This window comes from Coregonus lavaretus, assembly GCF_964263955.1.
Source record: "Coregonus lavaretus genome assembly, contig: HAP1_SCAFFOLD_669, whole genome shotgun sequence".
NCBI classification, from domain to species: domain Eukaryota; kingdom Metazoa; phylum Chordata; class Actinopteri; order Salmoniformes; family Salmonidae; genus Coregonus; species Coregonus lavaretus.
The window spans coordinates 80,001-87,500 of record NW_028165154.1 but is presented as its reverse complement, the minus strand read 5'-3'; the positions used below and the strand labels follow the sequence as shown (position 1 = coordinate 87,500).

Below are 7,500 nucleotides of genomic sequence, written 5' to 3'. Positions count from 1 at the left end.
CGGAACATCTGAAGGGGCAATAGGGGTTACACTCCTGGGGGTAAGGGAAGGAATAGTCCCTCACCTCATCATACCAGGCCTGCACATGGGACGTGGGGGGGCGTGGCCTGGACACAGACATACACTGACAAGTTTAACATTTACAAGAACAGGATAATGTTTCAGATAGTACCCTGTTCCCTATTTAGTGCACTACTTTTGACCAGGACCATTTGGGACACAGTTTGGTCTCACAGCAATACCGTACATTGGTTTTGTGTTTCATTTCTCAATACAAACATGCATATATAATATATTACACCATATGTCTTAATGGGGATGCAATATTGATGCTGCGGTGTCAAATGTCAATACAGCAAACATCAATCTCATGTTTAATTTGTTCATCGATCAATCAATAAATCAATCAATCATGTCCGTGTTTACCACCCCCAGTGAGCTCCCAGGTTCTGTCCTATCTGGGGAAGCAGACTAGCAGGACCATGGTCCCACAGACACGTCTCAGCCCACTCCTCTGCTGTACGCTCCAACTCTGTATCCCACACCTGCAGAGAGAGACGGGACACTGTTTACACAGGCAGCCCAATTCTGATCTGCTTTCCACTAATTGGTGTTTTTGTGACGTTCTGGCTCCGGGACTCTTAGTAGTGAGCCAGGGTTGTCATTTTCGTTTGGGTGTAGTTCTATGTGGGATCTAGTTGTTTCATTTCTATGTTTGGTTTTGATGTTGATTTAGTCATATGACTCCCAATCGGAGGTAACGAGTGTCAGCTGTCGGCTCGTTATCTCTGATTGGGAGCCATATTTATACTGTGTGGTTTCACCTTGGTTTTGTGGGTTTTTGTTTCCTTGTTGCTGTTAGTCATTATCAGTATTGAACTTCACTTTCGTCTTATTTGGTTTGTTGTTTTGATCGTGGTTTCTTTATAATAAAGTCTACGATGTTCGCTCAACACGCTGCGCTTTGGTCTCCTCCTTTTGACGATCGTGACAGAAAAACCCACCATAAAAGGACCAAGCAGCGCGTCCAGGAGCAAAGGGTCTGGACATGGATGGAACTGTTGGACGGTAAAGGGTCCTGGACTTGGGAGGAGATCCTGGATGGTATGGATCGCCGACCATGGAACGAGACGGTGGAGAGGCGACGGCGAGAGGAGCAACGGCATCGGCAGGGCCGTCGTCGGAAGGACGAGAGGCAACCCCAAAAAGTTTTTGGGGGGGGGCACATGGCTTGGGCGACTGAGCAGCAGGAGGCTGCCACAAGGCAGATTCAGAAGGCTACCAGGTTAAGGGGGCTGACGGAGGCAGAGAAGGGACGGATTCAGGAGGCTACCAGGTTAAGGGGGCTACTGGGAAAAGCAGGGAAGGAAGGTGTAGAGGCACGGCGAGAGGGACTGGGGTGTGTAACCAGTCCGGTCCGGCCCGTTCCTAATCCCGAGGTACAGCCAGTAGTGTGTGTCCCCAGTACGGTACGGCCTGTTCCGGCCCCTCGCACTAAGTGTACGGTGCGCGTCGCCAGCCCAGCCCGGCCTGTTCCTGAGCCTCATACGAAGCCTACGGTGCGCGTCGCCAGCCCAGCCCGGCCTGTTCCGGCCACTCGCACCAGGGATACGGTGCGCGTCGCCAGCCCAGCCCGGCCTGTTCCGGCCACTCGCACCAGGGATACGGTGCGCTTCGCCAGCCCGGCCCGGCCTGTTCCGGCCACTCGCACCAGGGATACGGTGCGCGTCGCCAGCTCAGCCCGGCCTGTTCCTACTCCACGCACCAGGGATACGGTGCGCTTCGCCAGCCCGGCCCGGCCTGTTCCGGCCACTCGCACCAGGGATACGGTGCGCGTCGCCAGCCCAGCCCGGCCTGTTCCTACTCCACGCACCAGGGATACGGTGCGCTTCGCCAGCCCGGCCCGGCCTGTTCCGGCCTCTCGCACCAGAGATACGGTGCGCGTCGCCAGCCCAGCCCGGCCTGTTCCTGCTCTCCGCACTAGGCCTACGGTGCGTCCCCAGGGCCAAGCATGCCCTGTTGCTTCTCCCCGCACTAGCCCTGAGATGCGTGTCCTCAGCCCGGTACCTCCAGTTCCGGCACCACGCACCAGGCCTACGGTGTGCCTCAGACGGCCAGAGTCTGCCGTCTGCCCAACGGGGCCTGAACTGTCCGTCTGCCCAACGCCGTCTGAACTGCCCGTCTGCCCAACGGCGCCTGAACTGCCCGTCTGCCCAACGCCGTCTGAACTGTCCGTCTGCCCAACGCCGTCTGAACTGCCCGTCTGTACTGAGCCTGCAAAGCCGCCCGTCTGCCATGAGCCTTCAGAGCCGTCCGCCAGACCGGAGCCGCTAGAGCTCTCCGCCAGACAGGATCAGCCAGAGCCTTCCGCCAGACAGGATCAGCCAGAGCCTTCCGCCAGACAGGATCAGCCAGAGCCTTCCGCCAGACAGGATCAGCCAGAGCCTTCCGCCAGACAGGATCAGCCAGAGCCTTCCGCCAGACAGGATCAGCCAGAGCCTTCCGCCAGACAGGATCAGCCAGAGCCTTCCGCCAGACAGGAGCAGCCAGAGCCTTCCGTCAGACCGGATCAGCCAGAGCCTTCCGCCAGACGGGATCAGCCAGAGCCTTCCGCCAGACGGGATCAGCCAGAGCCTTCCGCCTGCCATGAGCAGCCAGATCCGTCAGCCAGCCATGAGCAGCCAGATCCGTCAGCCAGCCATGAGCCGTCCAGCCAGGATCCGCCAGAGCCGTCCAGCCAGGATCCGCCAGAGCCGTCCAGCCAGGATCCGCCAGAGCCAGCCAGCCAGGATCCGCCATTTAGTCAGGTGCTGCCCCTTAGTCCAGTGCTGCCCCTTAGTCCAGTGCTGCCCCTTAGTCCGGTGCTGTCCCTCAGCCTGGTGCTGCCTCTTAGTCCGGTGCTGCCCCTTAATCCAGGTGGGTTTAAGTGGAGGGTGGTCATTGGGAGGAGGTTAAGAAAGCGGGTAGTAACTATAGTGGGGTGGTGGTCAAGCCCGGAGCCGGAACCGCCTCCGGGGAGCAACACCCACCCAGCCCTCCCCTATTGTGGGGTTGTGAGGCGCGGTCGCAGTCCGCGCCTTTAGGGGGGGGTACTGTGACGTTCTGGCTCCGGGACTCTTAGTAGTGAGCCAGGGTTGTCATTTTCGTTTGGGTGTAGTTCTATGTGGGATCTAGTTGTTTCATTTCTATGTTTGGTTTTGATGTTGATTTAGTCATATGACTCCCAATCGGAGGTAACGAGTGTCAGCTGTCGGCTCGTTATCTCTGATTGGGAGCCATATTTATACTGTGTGGTTTCACCTTGGTTTTGTGGGTTTTTGTTTCCTTGTTGCTGTTAGTCATTATCAGTATTGAACTTCACTTTCGTCTTATTTGGTTTGTTGTTTTGATCGTGGTTTCTTTATAATAAAGTCTACGATGTTCGCTCAACACGCTGCGCTTTGGTCTCCTCCTTTTGACGATCGTGACAGTTTTGAGCAATCACATCAGATCTTTTCACATTAGATCTTTTTTCAGAGCTGATCTGATAGGTAAAAAGTGAAAAATAAGATAATAAAATGAGTGAGAAAAAAAAGACCAGAATTGGGCTGGCTGTGTAAACAGCCTTTATGGACTGTACTGTACAGAGTGGACTGATGACAACAGCACTATACTCTACAGAGTACATTGATGACAACAGCACTATGCTGTACAGAGTACACTGATGACAACAGCACTATGCTGTACAGAGTACAATGATGACAACAGCACTATGCTGTACAGAGTACTGTACACTGATGACAACAGTATTATACTCTACAGAGTACACTGATGACAACAGCACTATTCTCTACAGAGTACTGTACACTCAAGCCTTCTACAACTTGATTGGAGTCCACTTGTGGTAAATTCAAATGATTGGACATGATTTGGAAAGGCACACACCTGTCTATATAAGGTCTCACAGTTCACAGTGCAGGTCAGAGCAGAAACCAAGCCATGAGGTCGAAGGAATTATCCGTAGAGCTCCGAGACAGGATTGTGTCGAGGCACAGATCTGGGGAAGGGTACCAAAACATTTCTGCAGCATTGAAGGTCCCCAAGAACACAGTGGCCTCCATCAGACTTAAATGGAAGAAGTTTAGAACCACCAAGACTCTTCCTAGAGCTGGCCGCCCGGCCAAACTGAGCAATTGGGGGAGAAGGGCCATGGTCAGGGAGGTGACCAAGAACCCGATGGTCACTCTGACAGAGCTCCAGAGTTCCTCTGTGGAGATGGGAGAAGCTTCCAGAAGGACAACCATCTCTGCAGCACTCCACCAATCAGGCCTTTATGGTAGAGTGGCCAGACGGAAGCCACTCCTCAGTAAAAGGCACATGACAGCCCGCTTGGAGGCACACGCAGGAATGACCCCTCACTAGACTCTACAGGGTCCAGTGAGGGGTCCAGTGAGGGGTCTAGTGAGGGGTCTAGTGAGGGGTCCAGTGAGGGGTCTAGTGAGGGGTCCAGTGAGGGGTCCAGTGAGGGGTCTAGTGAGGGGTCTAGTGAGGGGTCCAGTGAGGGGTCTAGTGAGGGGTCCAGTGAGGGGTCTAGTGAGGGGTCCAGTGAGGGGTCCAGTGAGGGGTCTAGTGAGGGGTCCAGTGAGGGGTCTAGTGAGGGGTCTAGTGAGGGGTCTAGTGAGGGGTCTAGTGAGGGGTCTAGTGAGGGGTCTAGTGAGGGGTCCAGTGAGGGGTCTAGTGAGGGGTCCAGTGAGGGGTCTAGTGAAGGGTCCAGTGAGGGGTCCAGTGAGGGGTCTAGTGAGGGGTCAAGTGAGGGGTCCAGTGAGGGGTCTAGTGAGGGGTCTAGTGAGGGGTCAAGTGAGGGGTCCAGTGAGGGGTCTAGTGAGGGGTCTAGTGAGGGGTCCAGTGAGGGGTCCAGTGAGGGGTCTAGTGAGGGGTCTAGTGAGGGGTCCAGTGAGGGGTCTAGTGAGGGGTCCAGTGAGGGGTCCAGTGAGGGGTCTAGTGAGGGTTCTAGTGAGGGGTCTCAGCCCAACTCTCTCTCAGTATCCCCTGTTCTGCTCTGCTCTGCTCTTCTCTGCTCTGCTCTGTTCTGCGTTTTGAAATGCTCTCTCGTCAATTCTAGGCTCTGGTCGGAAGCAAAAAATATCAGGTTCCATTTCTGGGGTTTGTGGGGGAATGTAGAAAACAGTTCTTCATATAAATGCTACATTGACCTATGTTCTGGCTACTTCAAGAATTCATTTTTCAAACACATGAAGTTGTCATTATTTTAGAGGATATACATTACTTCAAATGCACACCATCACTTTCACATTGAGTGTGGGAAACCTAATCCTGACGGTTGTGGAAATATGAGTGAGTGAGTGTGTGTGTGTGTGTGTGTGTGTGTGTGTGTGTGTGTGTGTGTGTGTGTGTGTGTGTGTGTGTGTGTGTATAAAGCTAGCTGAAGGTTCCTCTGGATGTCCCACCAATACCAGCCATCACTAACCCTAACCCCAGCTGTAAATACACACCAATACCAGCCAGCACTAACCCTAACCCCAGCTGTAAATACACACCAATACCAGCCAGCACTAACCCTAACCCAATACCAGCCATCACTAACCCTAACCCCAGCTGTAAATATACACCAATACCAGCCAGCACTAACCCTAACCCCATCTGTAAATATACACCAATACCAGCCAGCACTAACCCTAACCCCAGCTGTAAATATACACCAATACCAGCCAGGACTAACCCTAATCCCAGCTGTAAATACACACCAATACCAGCCAGCACTAACCCTATCCCCAGCTGTAAATACACACCAATACCAGACTCTGAGATAGACCCCCACGTCCGTCCCCCAATCATGTCTCCACAGTAACAACCTCTGTTCTCCACATTAGTCCTGAAGGAACACCTGCCCAGCAACAGTAACTAACAGGATGTCTGGTGGGGCTGGTTTAACTCTGTTACATAGCAGAAAGTTGAAGGCTTGTGTACGTCCCAAATGGCACCCTTTTCCCTTTATAGTGCACTACTTTAGACCAGAGCCTATAGGTCCCCAAATAAAATAGTTTACTATGTAGGGAATAGGGTGCCAGGTTGTTAGGTAAGGCTGGAGTGGGAAGGGAGGAGAGGGAGTTGAGTAGGGTTTGAATCCCAAATGGCACCCTAGTCCCTATATAGTGCACTACTTTTGACCAGGGCCCATAGAGAATAGGGTGCCACTTGGGATGTAACCTTGGCTTGTTAGGTAATACAGCAAAGGTGAAGCACTGTTGGGTAGCTGAGATCGCCATGGTTACATGAGGAGGAGCGCTGGACTATTATGTTATGGAACTGTTGTGTAAATAAACACTGAGGGCTGCTGCTGTTGTCTGGCTGCAGCGCCATTGATTCCTCTTACCCCGTACATTGCACTATTGTTGACCACAGCTCATGCCATTTGGTACACAGATCAAAAGTTGCATGACGAAGAGGTGAGAAGAGAAGAGAAGAGAAGAGAAGAGAAGAGAAGAGAAGAGAAGAGAAGAGAAGAGAAGAGAAGAGAAGAGAAGAGAAGAGAAGAGAAGAGAAGAGAAGAGAAGAGAAGAGAAGAGAAGAGAAGAGAAGAGAAGAGAAGAGACGAGACGAGACGAGACGAGACGAGACGAGACGAGACGAGACGAGACGAGACGAGAAGAGAAGAGAAGAGAAGAGAAGAGAAGAGAAGAGAAGAGAAGAGAAGAGAAGAGAAGAGAAGAGAAAAGTTTATCACAGCAAAATGTGATGCACAGTAACACAGTACACAGTACACAGTACACAGTAACACAGCACACGGTACACAGTAATACAGTAATACACAGTAACACATTACTTAGTAACACATTAACACAATACACAGTTAAACAGAGCACAGTAGCAAAGTACTAGGTAACACAGTAACACAGTACATAGTAACACAGTACATAGTAACACAGTGCACAGTAACAGAGTCACACGGTAACACAGTACACAGTACACAGTACACAGTAACACAGTACACAGTACATAGTAACACAGTCACACAGTACATAGTAACACAGTGCACAGTAACACAGTACACAGTAACACATTACACAGTAACACAGTACACAGTAGCAAAGTACTTGGTAACACAGTAACATAATAACACAGTACACAGTAGCACAGTACAAATCAAATAAAATTGTATATGCCACATGCGCCGAATACAACAGGTGTAGACATTACCGTGAAATGCTTACTTACAGCCTTTAACCAACAATGCATTTTTTCCTTCATAAAAAAGTAAAATAAAACAACAACAACAACAAAAGTGTTGAGAAAAAAAGAGCAGAAGTAAAATTAAATAACAGTAGGGAGGCTATATATACAGGGGGGGTACCGGTGCAGAGTCAATGTGCGGGGGCACCGGCTAGTTGAGGTAGTTGAGGTAATATGTACATGTGGGTAGAGTTAAAGTGACTATGCATTAATATTTAACAGAGTAGCAGCAGCGTAAAAGGATGGGGTGGGGGTGCAAATAGTCCGGGT

The 7,500-nt window shown here is 51.4% G+C and overlaps 1 pseudogene across 1 annotated transcript in view; it reads right to left on the bottom strand.

Annotated features, from left to right (window-relative positions):
- The window catches only part of LOC311116220 (cysteine-rich secretory protein LCCL domain-containing 1-like), a 57,014-nt pseudogene that overhangs the window by 29,913 nt on the left and 19,601 nt on the right, over window positions 1-7,500 (bottom strand). Inside the window, exons 3-5 of the transcript in view lie at window positions 4,409-4,941; window positions 427-545; window positions 1-107 (exon numbers count right to left, since the gene is read on the bottom strand). The exon at window positions 1-107 is cut by the window's left edge and continues 26 nt beyond it. The product of the transcript in view is annotated as a cysteine-rich secretory protein LCCL domain-containing 1-like (transcript). The remainder of the gene's footprint in view (window positions 108-426; window positions 546-4,408; window positions 4,942-7,500) is intronic.